At 39.7% G+C, this 17,062-nt stretch overlaps 1 protein-coding gene across 1 annotated transcript in view; it reads right to left on the bottom strand.

Moving 5' to 3' along the window:
- Nucleotides 1–17,062, bottom strand: part of SERPINB3 (serpin family B member 3) — a 106,250-nt gene that overhangs the window by 44,613 nt on the left and 44,575 nt on the right. The window contains exons 4-5 of the mRNA XM_030868128.2: nt 238–328; nt 44–136 (exon numbers count right to left, since the gene is read on the bottom strand). The gene's annotated coding sequence lies outside the window, so the exon portion shown is untranslated. The remainder of the gene's footprint in view (nt 1–43; nt 137–237; nt 329–17,062) is intronic.

Here is a 17,062-nt window from a genome sequence, read left to right on the forward strand (position 1 = left end):
AGGACATAAAGAAGGAAAGAGCACCCAGAGTCTTGTTACTCACGGTGTGGTCCTCAGAACAGCAGCATCTGGTCTATGGGGGATCCATCACCAAGGAGTTTGTTGGAAATGTGGAATCTCAGGTCTCATGGAAGACCTAGCTAAACAGAATCTGAATATTAGAAGAGTTCCAGGAAATTTGTATTCATATTAATTTCTGACTCGACCCCAGAGTGTTCAAAAAAATGATTTACCGACCTCCTAAACTGGCAGGAATAAGCACCGAGACCAGAGCTGCAACATGGTGGACTTGGAAAGTTCTCAGTCTGAAGATCCCCTGGCCTGGCAGCTGAAATCACAGGAAAGAGAATGCAGTCCTTGTTGAAAGCAGGGCAGCGTCCACTTCCCTACTCTGTACTCGATCATGCCAGGCTTGCTGGTTCCAAATTTCCAGACTCTGCAGTCTCCATTGCTTTACCTGGAACCCATATCTTTTTGGACATCAAGGGATGGAGGGGTAAGGAGAAAGGCTGAGGAGGAAGGGCTTGGGTGAAGACATAGGAAAGAGCACAATATAAAATAAGGCAAGATTTAGAGCTGACCCCACAATTTAAGCTTTTAAAATTTTAAAGGCGTTTAAAAATTTTCAGGTAAATCACTTGACTCAGCTTTGCATTATTAAGGAGTCACAGCACAACTCGTGCATGAGGAGAAACCTCTGGGGTGAAATACAGTGATCACCAAAAGGCCCCCAACAGTACAAAAATATCTTTTCCTCAGCATTGAAAATGTCTGCCATGAGAGTCACGATGGAGTCAGTCAACTAACACAGACACGGTGAGGGAGGAAATTTTGGGAGATATTTGGTTAAAGATGGTAAAGATTATACATGCTTATTTAATCTCAGGTCTTTCCTAAAATCACACAAGAAAATCATAAAGTTTTCTTATTGTTGCTGTTGTTGTTTTAAAGCATTAAGCTAGGGAGATAAAGAGAATTAAAGGGAATATAGCAGCAATAACTTTTTTGAGATTAAAAAGTAGACGGGTTATTATGAGTGATAATTGACTTAGCAGAACCCAAAAAGTTGAATCCTAGAAAGTGAGCGATGGGGAAGGCTGGTACCCACAGAATGTCTCTCAGGAATTGGCAGCACCGGGTACCTTAGAAATTGAGGGTTGAGCGAAAAACAGACAAACAGAAAGACTGGTAGTCTGTTGAAGAGCAGTTTGAAATTCAAATCCTCTCCCACACTCTACACAGCCTGCACACTGCCGCTCCCCAACCCGGTAGGAAGGTAGGTGACCCGGACTTGATTCTCTAGAGACAGTGAAACAGAGGGTGACCGCCAGATTGCGGTGCAACAGACATAGATAAGATCAGGGTTGACATAATGAAAAAGGGCAAGCAAGTGAAAGTTTAAATTCTGAATTATTCAGACTCCCCCGAGCACCAGAAATCTGGTAGCCATTATCCTGCAGGCATCCAGAGATAGTATTGGGGATATCCCAAAGAATAGCCCAGCTAGATGATCCCACTTTCTACACTTTTCTCCCTTTTTCCCAGGTTCCCTTCTAAGCAGAGCTTGCAGTTAGCTTTTTGATGCCCCATTCTAAAATAGGAGTAGACTGGCAAGGATCCACAAAGATTTCAGGAAAGCATTTAAACTAAGAGAACAATGTCAAATGGCAAAGTGTCTTCCATGTTAGAGACGCTTCTCCCGGCACCTGTCCTGAGGGGCTGGGAAACACAACCCAGAAGCTGAAAGAGTTAATGTTCCATGGAAGAAACCTAGATCAGAGAGAGACAGGAGACTAGAATAAGCGTATTGATAAATCCCTCTCTTTCATTTTGAAAGACTGTTCCTAGGTGTGCTATTTCCATACAGCTTCCCTGAGATGTCCTGTATGAATGACTACCTGGCTGGGTTTTCAAGCTGTGGCCAACCAGGTAATGAGCCATTTGGTAATAGCTTTCCATCTTTCTATGTATCTCCGTCCTTCCTCATTCCTTCTTGATGCCCTGGAATTGCATCTTGTGATAACCCTTAATCTGTAAGCTTTGCCTTAGGCTATTTTCTAGGTAACACAAGATATTACATCTGGGTCTGGGAATGACCGCAAAGAGCAGACCATTCACCCTCTACCCACTGATTCACATGGGACGATGGAGTAGTTGAAAAAATTATTATTGGATTTGGGTATTGAATTTTATTTTATTTCTATTATGAAAAAATTCAAATATATACAAAAGTAGAGATAACAGTTTAATGAACCTCTGTATACTCATCAACTAGCTTCAATTATTATCACCCTATGGCCTCTCTTGTTTCCCTGAAACCTCCACTTTCTCCCTCAGCTTTGATTACTTTGAAGCAAATTCTAGGCATCATGTTGTTTTATCCACAAATATTTCAGTACCTCTCACTAAAGGTAAGGGCTCTAGATTCATAACATAAGATCCTTTATCATAATGAAAAAATAATCATTTCTTCATAGCATCCAAAAAACCAGTTTTGCTTAAATTTCTCTAATTGACTCCTACTTTTCTCCTTTTGTAGTTAGATAATTTAAATCGGAATTCAAATACGGCCCACAAATTGCATTAAGATATATCTCTTCTCCCTTTCAATCTAGATTTCTCTGTTTTTGTCCTTGAAATATACTTTTTGAAGGAAATTAGTGATTTGTACACATATTCCCCCATGAAATTCAATAGTTTTGCTGATTGCATTCGTTCGTGCTACTTCCTTTAAGCATCCTTTTAACTCATGGATTTTAATGTATTTGAAATGCCATTATTACTTTTTTTTCATACTCAAATTGCCTTATTTTTGACCAGTGGGAGCTTTTTCACGCTGGCTTCTTGGTCCTTTTCACATGACCCTAGTAGTCTTTAATGCCCTCTTTGCTTTCTGGTATGACAATTACGTTCTAGATTCATCTTGTATATTTCCTGCCCCAGATATGGAATTAATTATTTTTTTAAGTAGCCCTAGTCCTCTTTAGAGGCAAAATTTTTAGAAGTTACTATAGGAGAATATCTTTCTGACTTTGAGATAGAAAGTTTTCCTTAAAAACACACAAAACACTAAGTATGTAAGAAAGTAGAGATAGATTTAATAGTGCTAAGACATCTTAAACAAAATTTTTTTAAAAGGCAAATTAGAACATTTTTGCAACATATAGAACTGAAAATGTGTATAAAGAACTCCGATAAGTCAATAAAAGAAAGACAAATAAAAACAGAAAAAAGTGCCACCCTAAATTCTGCCCCACAAAAAATTTTCATATAAGCATTTCACAAGACAGGAAATCTACATCATCATAATATTATGAAAAAATGTTCAACCTCTTCAGCCATCAGGGAAATGCAAGTTATGACCTACCATTTTTTAATAAGCTAGATATTCAAAAATTGAGAAATCTGACAATATCAAGTGCTGGGGAGGTATGTCTTAGAGATGTCTTTGTATAGTGTTGGTGAGAATATATCTTAGAAAATCACACCAGAAAACAAACACTAGAAACAAATTAAATATGTTTTGACAGGAGAATGGATAATTTGTGATACTTTAATTCACTCAGTGGAGTAGCAATGAAAAAGTGGACAACCCCTGTGAGAAACAACCTGAATGAATAATATAAAATGCAACAACCAAGATCCAGAAGACTGGATAGAATATGTAACATTTTTGTAACTTATTTGGTGTTGTTTTGTACACACCATAGAGAAACTCTTGCATTTCCCGTGTACATGTGAAGAGTTTCTCTAGAGCAGGAGTCAGCAAACTATAGTACATGGCTCATCACCTGTTTTTTTTTTTTTTGTGTGGTACGTGGGCCTCTCACTGTTGTGGCCTCTCCCGCTGTGGAGCACAGGCTCCAGACACGCAGGCTCAGCGGCCATGGCTCACGGGCCCAGCTGCTCCGCGGCATGTGGGATCTTCCCAGACCGGGGCACGAACCCGTGTCCCCTGCATTGGCAGGCAGACTCTCAACCGCTGCGCCACCAGGGGAGCCCCATCGCCTGTTTTTTAAGTTAAATCGTATTTGAACATGGGTGAGCCCACTTGTTTATCTCTGCTCTCCCACCACAACAGCAGAGTAGTGGTGACAGAGACCACAGGCTCAGAGACTAAAATATTTAGAGACTCTCCAGCTCTTTCATGAGTTTGCTGACCTGTAACAGGGAAGAGCCAAATCTGACTACATGTTGGGTCTGTTTCTTTTACTTTAACCGCTGCTTTCTGCTGCTTTTGTTCACTAAAAACATACTTAACTGTCTATACACAATGGCTTGCCTCGGGGAACACTGCCCCTCTGCCTGAATGTTAAACCAAGGTGCCTTTGTACATTCTGACCCTGCCCACCTGTGGATGGCTGCAAGAAAGAAGAAATTAATGGCCATTTCTGGGGACACTGGCAAATCTTATGGCCTTCTTACTGTACTTCCTCATCTCCTCCCCCTCTCTGTTCTATAAAAGAAACTGGCATCCAAACCCCATAAGATGGTTTTTTGGAGACATTAGTCTCCCATCTTCTCAGTCTGCTGGTTTCAAAGTTGTATTCCCTGCCTCAACACCTCATCTCTGATTTATTGGCCTGTTGTGCGGTAGGCAGAGCGAGCTTGGACTCAGTGACAGACCCCCACTCTAGAGTATATACAAGATAATGCCAAATTTGTATAAAGCTCACACATAATCTAAACCCCACACCCTATTATTTGGTTGGACTTTTATGTGATAAAGGCATAAAACTAAAACAAGGGAGTGATGACTATAAATTCAGAATAGTGTTTTCTTCAGGTAGGATGGAAAGGCAAAGAATGGGAGGGGGAGGAAGCCATAGTGAATGAAAGCTAATGGCAATATTCCCATCTATGTATTAAATATTATATTAGAAATATAGCAAATGAAAAAGACAAAAAGAAGTAATCCAAGAGAATTTCTCAGGATCGAATGACATAAGCTTCCAGGTTCCAAGGGCCTACTGAATACCAGGAAAATGGATAAAAGTAAGCCCACCCCAAGGCAAATCATCGTGGAATTTCAGAGCTGTTGAAACTCATGAGTATTATTATATTTTAATTGCCTGTATCAGACATTGGAAATGCAGGATATGTGTGCAACTTTCCACAATGATGTGATAAAAAGGAAGAGGATCCTACTTCAAGATTATGACGCCATATTAGAAAGTCATGAAACATACTTTCAATATGAGTCACAGATACAGGCTAAGATGTCATGACTCCTTATCAGGAAAGTGTGATGAGCAAACATTCTTCCTTGATCTTGGAGTTCTCCAAAAAATTTTTGTAACGGGCCTTATGTGCCTGTGTCGAGGCAAACAGGAATTGGTTATGAAATAAGAGTTTATAACTACTATAGAAAAGTTAAATTATTCTACTCAATGGCATGTCCTGTTAGTGTGTGAAAAGACAAAGCAGAACTTTCACATTAAGGCAGCAAGCGTGTGGGTGCAAGCTTTGAAATTACCAAGAAATATGATTAAAATAGTGTTGGAAGTGTGATAAGAAAAAAATTTTTTAAAAATCACTGAGACATAGTATCCTTTGGGAGATATTCATTCCTTTGACTTCAGATGAGCAAGTGCTCCAAAGGGATAGATTAAGTAACTAGAACCAAATGTCAGGAAAAAAAAAAAAAAGTCATCACAAGTCCAGACCTGATGGAAGTCTGAGATGTCCGATCTTTGTATGAGCTCACTAGCTTATTCTCTTCAGTGTCCAATACATCAATCATTTATTTCTTTCCATGAAGCCAATAGTCTTGCCAATCCCATGGAACCTATAACCTGAATTGTGGTGTTTAGCAGCATCTTCAAAAATTCTTTTTTCCATTAAAAGTTTTACTCATTTCTGTTTGGAGTCAAGTGCCCAATATAAAACTTGGAAAACTGAGGCAGATGGAGTAGCCTTTTCCCTTGTAAGTCCACTTTCTGTGGCCTTGACCCATATCATCTTCTTTTAGCTCTTTGCCTCCTTCCTTTGCACTTGATACTTCGTCACTGCTTAGAACTCTTGGGGTCCCAGATTCACTCAAATTCTGGAGTAGAGGAGATATTTCCCCTGCCACAGGCCTGATCCCCTCCATGCCTATTGCACAAGATCAAGGTGTCTGTTCCTTCGCCTACCTGCCCCTGAAGTTCCCTGAGCTCCTAGACCCAGGATCCCAACATTCACCTCCTATCCAGTTCATGGGACTCACTCTTAACTACTCTCTGTCCTGGAAGATAAAGTTTTCTATTATCATAGTGAAAGGGAAGAGAAGGAAACCCACACTTTGAGTCGTTCAGTGGTGCTACAATTGCGATACAAAAGTTTATTTTCAGTTTAGTTAAAAAAACATTAAGTAGGCATCGCCTATAACTGAAACATTAAACTGAAAAGTTTATTTTCAGTTTAGTTGAAAAAACATTAAGTAGGCATCGCCAATGAGCACATATTATACCAAGTTTAAAAAATGAGATACCCAATTTCTGCTCCCAAGAACCTTATTGGGGAAACAAATATGTAAAGATAGCACTTTAATACAATTTCTAAGCACATAGTAGAGGTAAAAGTGCTAGTAATCATTAATTTTGAGTACTTACTCAAAATTATGGCTATTATGATATTATGATAAAGTCTGGCTATTATGATAAAGTCTAGAGTCTTTAATGTGGGTGGAGAGGAAGGCAGAGACCAGATAAGAGATGGTCTTGGACACATGTGAACCCAGTTAGGGTTTTATCCTGTATTTAATGGGGACTCATTGAAGAATTTTAAGAGTCATGGCTGGGTCGTATTTACATTGTAAATACATCAAGCTATGGCTTAAAGGACAAGGCATTAGAGACAGAGATATCAGGCCAGAGATGATAAAGATCAGAGCCAGGGCAATAGTTTAGAGAAAAAAAGAGAAGCATGTCAACACAAAAAATATCTCAAAACTAAAATTAGTGAGATATGTTAAATGATAGATGTGAAAATGGATAAAAAGGAAGGAGTCAAGGATGTTGCTTTGATTTTGGCCTGATTGACTAGTAGACAGATGGGAAGTAGATGAGGAGAAACAGGTCTGGGAGAATGATGGGGAGATGATGTGTCCAGTTTTGGACACGCTGAAACCTGAGTGGCCACGGTCAGTCAAGTGGTGATGTCCATAGGAGGTTGGGTTTGGCAGTCTCAAGGTCTGGGAGAGGTCAAGCCTGGAGACAGAGCTGCAGGAGCCTTTGCTGTCTCCTTTCCCTCCTCCTCTCCAATCACCCACACATCCCATTTACATCCCCATCCATATTCCTGTCCACACATTCCATGTATTGTGACTAATGAATGGGGAAGAACTGAGCAATAATTTCCTCTCCCTCCTCATTTTACATAAGTCTAAATAAGGCTATCATAATTCGAAGACAATGTAAATTCTCTGGTTCAATCGTGTGATAAAACACATCACTGTCTCACAATTCATCTAATTTTTCTTTGCCATTTCCTTCCTAGAAATTAAAGGATCCCCCTAGTCATTTTATATGAGACCAAATCTGAAGTATCTGTGTATCATGTACATATTTTAATAGTAAGTGTCAGTCAGTCTGTGGTCTTTTATCTACTCAATGAAAAAAAATACAGAAATTCATAAACGTGTAAAACAAATGTAATTGACACCTGGATTTGGAATGCCTTAAATGATGATGTGGTTATTTATCTTCTATGTATGTTTTATGAAGGTTAACACTGAAACGTGTTACTTTTACTAGGCATACATCAGTGACCGAGATGTAGTAGGAACATGCTAGATAAGAGAGAGACTAAATTAAGGCTTGTTAAGCAATATACTAATCCATTTATCCATAACTAATCCACAAGGATAATACAGAGTTGAATGATGCATGCACTTGTGGCCACATGCACGCAATGTTATATCATTAGATTCTTGAAGGAAGTGCGTCTTTGTAAGAGTAGAGTTTCACCTGGTGTGCAAGGTGAGTGAATTCACGATTCACGATGCATTCTGAGTCTGTTCTGAAAATGCAGTCTCTCTTTGCATGCTTTTGTCATGACAAGTCTTAGGAAGGTGACTGACCTTCTCAAATAGCTGAATCATGGAACACTGGATACTTGCTCCCACGTTCTACCAACCGTGGCATCCATGTTGGGTTTATCACTTGGTAACAAGATAAATACTCTGACGAGGTGTTACACTCCCTAACAAAGCTTGTTTCATATACAAACTTTCTCACACTCATAGCTGGCCCAGGGTAACATCTTAAAATAGGTGAGGTTTGCTTTCTGTTGTCTTGGATACCGGGACTGGCCCTCTGTGTGGCCTAGGCCCAATCTCATTCAACACCTCATTCTTTTGCTTATCCTCTTCACACACACCGAAACTCCTTCCCTGACCACTTCTCCATCCACTCCACCATAAGCCTCTCTGCAGGAATTTCAAAACATGTATTATTTCTCCAAGAGGCATTAACATGCTATATTTTTATTGATACTTATAAAAGGAGATATTTATTCTCTGAGAACGATATTTCAAGGAATATATGTTGGAGGATGTTTTAGTCAAGGTGACCCCAAATTCACACTGCAGAGGTGGCTACCTTTACATACATTTGGTCCTGCTCCCACAACAACTACTCAAGTTTCTAGAGTGAATCATGCTGTCTAAACACTGACTAATTTGTATTAATGATTTTTGTTATAAAAACAGTGTTGCAATATATTTAACTGAAAGTCATTAATAAAATAAGATTACTATATGGCGTTGTTTCTTTTTTAACAATTTATTCTTCTTATGATATTGTGGGTTGTCTGGGTGCTTTTTGTTCCGGTGATACTTGGTGGAGTCATTCTCGTGTCTGAGTTCAGCGGGTGTTCAAGTTGGGGAGTTCTCCTCCACGTCTTTTCTCTCTCTGCATGATGTCTTATCTTTCAGGGCCTTTTTTTTTTTTTTTCTGGCCGCGCCGCACAGCATGCAGGATTTTAGTTCCCCGACCAGGGATCAAACCTGTGCCCCCTGCAGTGGAAGTGCGGAGTCCTAACCACTGGACCGCCAGGGAAGTCCCATTATATGGAGTTTTGTGTCAAAATGGGACTTTCTTTTTTTACTACAATTACATTATGCTTTGGATAACTTCAGTGATGACATTACTACTGAGGTAGATATGATACATCTTTCTAATTTGTATATTTCCCATCTACCAGCAAATCACATAGAAAGGGTAATTATGGAAGTGTTAGTGTTTGCTCATTCAAAGTGGAGAGGAGAATAGAAAGACATTACAACGCGCTGAGCGTTAATAAGTCATTTAGCAAGCATAATGCAAAACAATCAGCCCAGTGTCTATCCTAGTCACTGGGAAAGATTATCATGGTTGTGGCACTCACGGTGTTTACCATCTAGCAGGGAGATAGACACTGAATAGTTCACTGCATGGGCTATTCAATCACGGTTGGATGTGTGTTTCAAAAAAAAGTACAGTGGAGGTTATCTCCATAGTAGAATATTAGAACTTTATTCATAAGGTTGTTTTCTTATTTTGGGCATTATTTCTTCTTTATACCTAATTCAGTGCAGTGCTACTGGGAAGAAAATGAGCACCTTAATCAAATCAACTATCACACCCCTTGTTAACTTATTCATATTATTTAAAATTTAGCCCTAAATTCATAGATTCATAAATTGTTTGGGGAGTTGACATTTGGTAAGCATCTGTTTCTTTCTTAAAATTTTGTTAGGTTGTTTCTAACACTCATTACACTTCAAACATTTCTAAATGATATACAGTCAAAAGTTTTCTTTTATGGCTTCTAAAAAAAAAGAAAGAAAATGAACACCTTGATATAGATACTTTGATAATGTATTTCTGATTTTAAAATTAATGCATACCTATTATAGTACATGTAAAAAATTTTTAAAGTAAGAGAAAAAATGACCAACATCTATACAGTTATGACCCAGAGACATCACTGTTTACATTTTAACATATTTCCAAGTCGAATTTCTGCACATACTTAATGCATACAGTTCATGTCATCCTGTATATATAATTTTATAGCCTTCTTTTTTCCACTTAAGATTATCTCATACACATTTCCTAGAAGATAAGAAAATGAGAAGGTGAAAGACATTCCGTTTCATTATTCTTTACTTCCATAGAAGTGATCTGCCCTACAACTGTCGCATATACTATTTCAGGGTAACTAGTCTTATGATAAGACCTAATCTTATATATTTTATAATAGTTAGGAACACTTTGTAGGAGCTGTGCTTTTCTAATTGGTATCCTAGGAGGTGTCTCATCCTCTGGGTTTTTTCTCGTCCAGATTTCCCATATTTTTCTTCTTAAAACACCACTTTTTATAAGCCACTTCCCTTCTCAAGGGTTTGCAGTAAGCTGCCTTTAGATTAGCTCTCAACTCAGTCTGGAATTAGAGACCCCTCTGCAAAATGCTATCATCTTTCCTCTCTCCGTCCCCTAGACACCGACTGCTCCAGGCAGATCTCAGCCAGCCAGCCAATGTGCTTCCCACTTCGTAATTTTAGTGCCTTCCCTTTTCAATCGTCAATTTTTCATTTATCTCAACCCTTTCCTTGAGGTCCTAACACACCTTTTCAATCCTTTCCCCTCCTCCCTATGACACTTCCTACCTTTGGCACCATTCAATCTAGCTCTGAATCATTTATTGCCTTTTACAGCTTTCTCTAATTGTTTGATATGTGAATGTCTTTTCTTCGGATGCTGAGCTCATAAAATTGCTCTACTTGAGGCAGGGCAGCAACTCCCACACCTGGGCGCTCTGTTACAACAGCTAACACTATGGAGCACTTGCCCTATGAAGGATAATATGCTAAGTACTTGGCAGACATTATCCCATCCATTCTTCACAAAAGTCTGTGTCGTTTAGGAATGTTTTTGGCTGCAAATGACAGAGGACCCAATCTGTCTAACAATGCCTAAACAATACAGACTTATTTATTATCTAATGTAATTATAACAACAGGAACAAAAATTGGAGGTAGGTGGTTTCCAGCGTTGGCTTAGCAACTCTCTGATGTCCGGGCTCTGCTTTGGCATCTCCACAAGTCTTTTCGGCTTTCCGCATGGGTGTGATGTGGCTGTAGCATTTCCTGGCATCACATCCTCACACAGCCCTGCTCAAAGTCGGGTAGGAGGAGGGGGTGTAGGATAGGAAGTTCTCTTTGCATATCTCCTCTTATCAGGAAGGAAAAATTTCCCCAAACATTTCCCGGCAGACTTCTCCCACATCTCATTGACCAGAACTGGGCTATCTATCCACCCCCTAGACCAGCAACGAGGTCCTTCTTCCCAAGATCAAGAAATCTCTGAATAATACTAAAAATCAGGAAGAAGGACAGCAAAAATGGATTGCTCTTGCACAGGCAACCAACAGTACCAGCCACACAGCGTATTAGGAAATTAAAGTTCAGAGAAGCCGAGGAATTTGTGCAAGATTATGCAACTACTAAATGGCAGAAAGAGGTTTCAAATCAGATCTTTCTGAGCCTCTCAGAATCCACATCTTTGCTCACCACACTTTAAAGTCTTTCTAGAGAGTTTTCGAATCTTATTCATCAAAAAGTATTTAGTACCCACTTGATGCTCAGCACTGTTCTTGCTGCTAAAAGGGAATTAAGTGTACAGTATCATCTAGTTAGTGATAGAAGCCCAACCTGGATGAAACAGCTAGAACACATACAATTTATTAACTAATTAATAATCATTATTACGTTGCAAGTTCAAGTCTAAGTGGTGCGGTTCTATGTAGCAGGAGTTCACTGAGGTTTGTAGAAGTCAGACTGGATTTCATGGATGCTGTGGGGTGTGAATCAAACCTCACAGACCTGGATCAGTGGGGATAAGGGTGGCTAAAGTTCTAGGTATGTTCACTATTGGCTTAGCAGACTGCTGTGCTGCCTCTGTGTGGTTAAAAAATGGTTGAACAAATTGGTTACATTGCCAGAGGGGGCCCTCCAGCGGACTGAGACCGAAAAGGGAGAGAGACCTAGACCACAAAGCAATAGCATCTACTGAACTCACTGAGACAGAGAACTGGCTGAGTGCCAAGGGATGTGAAAACTTATAAAAGGGTCAGTGGCTCCCTGCAAGGTTTCTTCAGTCTAACGGAGGAAGCTGGGAGTTGAAAGGTCACTGTTGAGGTGGAATTCCAGTTCTTTTTGTGACCTGAGACCTTCCAGAAATGAATAAATCGAATAATTTGGCTTTTGACTGCCACATACATGTTCTGAAGAATGCACCTATCTCATTTTCCCTTTAATAATAATGAGGGGTTTGGGGTAAGTCAACTCAGTCCTTTTTGACCAGAGACTCACGTTAGCAAGACGAGGTAAGGATAAAATCTGGCTCATGGTCCAGGGTCAAGCTAAGATGCCCACACAGGGCTCAGACCCACAGGCTTGGTTTGTTTTTTTTTTTTTTGCGGTACGCGGGCCTCTCACTGTTGTGGGCTCTCCCGTTGCGGAGCACAGGCTCCAGACGCGCAGGCTCAGCGGCCATGGCTCACGGGCCCAGCCGCTCCGCGGCATGTGAGATCTTCCCGGACCGGGGCACGAACCTCGGCAGGAGGACTCTCAACCACTGCGCCACCAGGGAAGCCCCACAGGCTTGGTTCTGCAGACACTCCAGATTGTCAACTCAGCTCTTCAAGCACAGACATGGAGCTCGCCACACCAGCCGAGAAGCAGCATGGTGCCTTTACTTCTTTTCATCCCTATCCCTGTGAGGATTTGCTATGCATAAAAGTAAAGCGTGCAACTAGAGATTATCATACTAAGTGAAGTAAGTCCGAAAGAGAAAGACAAATACCATATGATATCACTTATAGGTGGAACCTAAAATATGGCACAAATGAACCTATCCTATGAAAGAGAAACAGACTCACAGACAAACAGAACAGACTTGTGGTTGCTAAGGGGAAGTGGGGAGGGAGAGGGATGGACTGGGAATTTGGGGTTGGTAGATGCAAACTATTACACTGAGAATGGATAAACAACAAGGTCCTACTCTATAGCACAGGGAACTATATCCAATCTCCTGGGATAAACCATAATGGCAAAGAATATTAAAAAAAGAATGTGTGTGGGCTTCCCTGGTGGCGCACTGGTTGAGAGTCCGCCTGCCGATGCAGGGGACACGCGTTCGTGCCCCAGTCCGGGAAGATCCCACATGCTGCGGGCACGTGAGCCGTGGCCGCTGAGCCTGCGCGTCTGGAGCCTGTGCTCCGCAACGGGAGAGGCTGCAACAGTGAGAGGCCCGCGTACCGCAAAAAAAAAAAAAAAAAAAAAAAAAAAAAAAAGAATTGTGTGTATGTGTAAAACTGAGTCATTTTGCTGTACAGCAGAGACTGGCAGAACATTGTAAATCAACTATACTTCAATTAAAAAAAAAGTAAAGTGTAGAGAAGCCATCTTTACAATGTGTTGCAAACACTTTTCAATAAGCTCTAACAATATGAACATTTTCAGACTCAGATTCTATTTCATTATGCCCATCTTTTATCTATTTTTACTCCTCAAGTTCCTTTGGTTGTATCTAAAAATCTAGTGAATTTTCTGAATCATGTTTTCGACATCACAAATTCCACTTAACACCTATAATTTATAGAGTTAAAAATCAACTTAAAGTACACAGTGGATTTTCATTGTTTAAACATAAGATCTATGTTCTAAAGAAGGGCAAATGAGAAGATCTTTGGGTGTGGTTTGTGACAGGATATTAGGGTGGAACCCAGAATTACACAGGAAATTATAGCTTGAGAAAATGTAAGACGGTATAAAATAGAGAATTTATAAGGAAGAAAAGTGGTATTTTTTTTCTTTCCATTCCCAAAGCATTGCTTGGGGGCGGCTTAGATTCAGAAGAGAAAGGATTCCATTGCTTTTAAGTATTGCAAAGAGCTCCCAGGCCACCCTTGTCAAAAGACAGAAGGGATGTTGCAGAATTTGGTACTATGAGAACAAGTACCAAACAACAATTTCGTACTGAGAACAAGAACAAACAGAAGCTGACAGGTTTTAGCTAGTTTTTACAGGCATGTGTAGATATTGCCAAATTCTTAAGTTTCTGAATGACATCATCCTCCCAACAAATTTCTTAAATGATGCCTTAGCAAACAAGCAATTCTATCCTAACGATGTGTTTCTGAGTAAAATGTTGACTCACTCAAAGGATACAGATTAGAAGGAGAGAGAAGAAAATGCTCTGTGGGAGGGACAGAGCTTTATAAAACCGGTCGTCGCCATGCCTGAACTCTTAACAACTCTCAGAGGACCGTTTCTTGTCAGACAGAGAATAACCAGGTATTTCAGTCATGTCCATGTCTATCTCTATGAAATATGGTTTTATTTTGCACACTGGTATTATTAATATAATGAAAATTAAAATGTGGGATGTTTTTAGAAGACGGGTGAAAATTTACTGGTGTTTTCTTGTTTTGTTGTTTGTTTGAGAATATTTTAGTTCTAGATTTGAATTAAATTTATAGCAAGACCTCATCTTAAATCTCAGAGGCCAGCAAAGGCCTGTGTAACATTCATCAAACCAAAAGGTACATTTAGGTTGTGATGTCAATTTTACCAAACAGCTTAGAATGTGTATATTCTTTACTAGTTAGTGTTTGGCACTGAACTTGATGAGAATAGCTAGACCAATTAAAATGTATTAATTTAGCAACTGAAAGTAATCTATAAATTGTGTATACATATAATAAAGGCAAAAAAGATGACTCAGGTTTTAATCTAAAACAATCAGAAATTAAGCAGGAAGTTGGGTTGGGTCAGTTCAGTACCAAAATACCTTTATTGAATTTAGTTCAATAATCAGTCAATCTAGTGAGAGGGGAAAAAATCAGCCAAATTAGTTGCTGGATTGACTGAAGTAATAGTTCAGTAATAGTAATAAATCATTTAATACCCCATAGACAAACAATTACTCATGATGAAAGTCATCAAATATCAGAAAATGTCTTTACTTTTGTGGAGGGAGAATTTGGTAATTTGAAAGGGAAATTTCCTTGAAGTTATTGTTTTCTCTGTGTTCTCATTAATTTTTGTGGTCAATTTCAGAATATCTGCACCGTGTCGTTGCAAAAAAAATTATTTAAAATGCTACAGCAAACTGAAATCTAACCTGCGACGCCAACGAGCACAGCAACTGTTGTAGTGGCTCTGGCAGCACCTCCCAAGTTCTTTGTCACCTGTGCCAAGTTTCAGTGGCACATCTGTCAACTTGTTTTACAGGAACGGACACAGACATCATGGAGCCCAGCCCCACATATGCTTTTCATCCGTTTGTTCTTCTAAAGAGAATATTCAATGTTGATTAGGAATATAACCTCCGGAAGCTGATAAAGTTGTGTAACTCTGGTGTTAAGAAATTCACAACAGGTGCTACCTAAGAGGTTATGCTATCTGATGTCACTCAGTGATTCAGTTTTACATGGTCTTCTTAGGCAGACTCTCACCTAAATGTAAGGTGTGGATTTGTTAGAGAATCAGAAGACACTATATATATATATATATATATATATAAATATATATAAATATAAACTTCTCAAACCTTATTTGAAAGGTCTGTAGGAAAAGCACTAGAGTTGGAATCAGAAGGCTGAGATTCAATCTAGGCTTTGAAACCAGCTGTGCAATCAACATCTTCATATTTTCATTGCTATAATAGGAATTACTAGGTTTAGTGGGCAAGTAATTATGCAAGTTAAATAAGGCAGTGAGGCCGAAGGAATTTGGTAACTGCAATATAGACAACACATATTATTTTTTATGATAAATGCAGTTAACTGTACCTGATCTTAAAGATAAAATTTAGACTACTTTTAAAAGAAGTACATGCATCTGGGATGATCCAATTCTGTCCTAATTCATTTTTTATTTCTTTATACAGTCAACTGAAATCCTAACGTGGCATTAAAACCCTCTCTGATAGTTTGTCTTGACACTTAAAGGTTGTTAGTGTCAAAGTGACAGACTATGGAGGTCGTTTTAAAGAATTAGGTATAGGAGAGGCCTCCATTGATTTTTCTGGCTCTGATCCCTTATTTATTTTTTCACACAATAGAGAAATATTTATTTATATTATTCTCAGTTTGTTTCTGAAATGTTACTGAGATAATTTACAAAAAAAGGTCTACCCAGGACTAATTCATCATAAAGATGATTTTAAATTGTAGAAGGAAGAGAAAACAAATTTCTGAGCCACCCAAGGTAATCTAATCTCAGTGATGAAGCAAGAGAAAAAAATAGCGATTTTAGTTTTTTAACTTAATAAGCCTTCTAGGAGTATTACAAACTTGCTTCCTTCCTCTTTTTATCTCCTCTTTGAGGTAGTATACCTCAAATACCACTCTTTGAGTGGTATTTCCCATAAGAAATTTTGACGCAAATTGCAATCACTTTCTTCAAAAGAAATGTTGGTGAACCAAGTGTTCACATAAAACACCCATGGATTAGGGTGATGTGAGCCTGGGAGGCCCTGCTGAGTGAGTCCAAGCCTGAAGAGCTGCAGGACGTGCCTCACGGGGCATGGGGCAGCTCCCCAGCCACTGTCACAGATGGTTTCCTGTAGGTGATGAGTGTCTGCGTCGCTTGGTGTATTTATAGATTTTGGTAATTGTAGGGTGTGTTTTAAGCCGCTACGAAAGCATAAGATACAGTTTGTCGGCCAGAATCAACAGGTGTGTCCAAGCGTTCGTTTGGCTGCATGCAGAGCCTTAGGTCATGGAGGGCGTGTCTGTTATTTATCTTCAGATGGTGGATGGGGTGTGTGTGTGTGTGTGTGTGTGTGTGTGTGTGTGTGTGTGTGTGTGTGTGTGTGTGTGTGTGTTCTATAGCCCCAGGACCACCCCTGCAATGGGACCTGGCATTGACTTCCCTACTAGGGATGGTGGGAGGAGGGGGCCTTTCCACCTCTCCCAGTAATGAACTGCTCAGCTCAGGGGTTGCTTTGGTAGAAAGGCTATGGTGTGTGTGAGTGGAGGGGTGCAGGTATGCGAGGTAGGGCTGTGTAAAAATGCCCACTCTCAAACG

The sequence above is a fragment of the Globicephala melas genome, chromosome 13 (assembly GCF_963455315.2).
Source record: "Globicephala melas chromosome 13, mGloMel1.2, whole genome shotgun sequence".
Lineage (NCBI taxonomy): Eukaryota > Metazoa > Chordata > Mammalia > Artiodactyla > Delphinidae > Globicephala > Globicephala melas.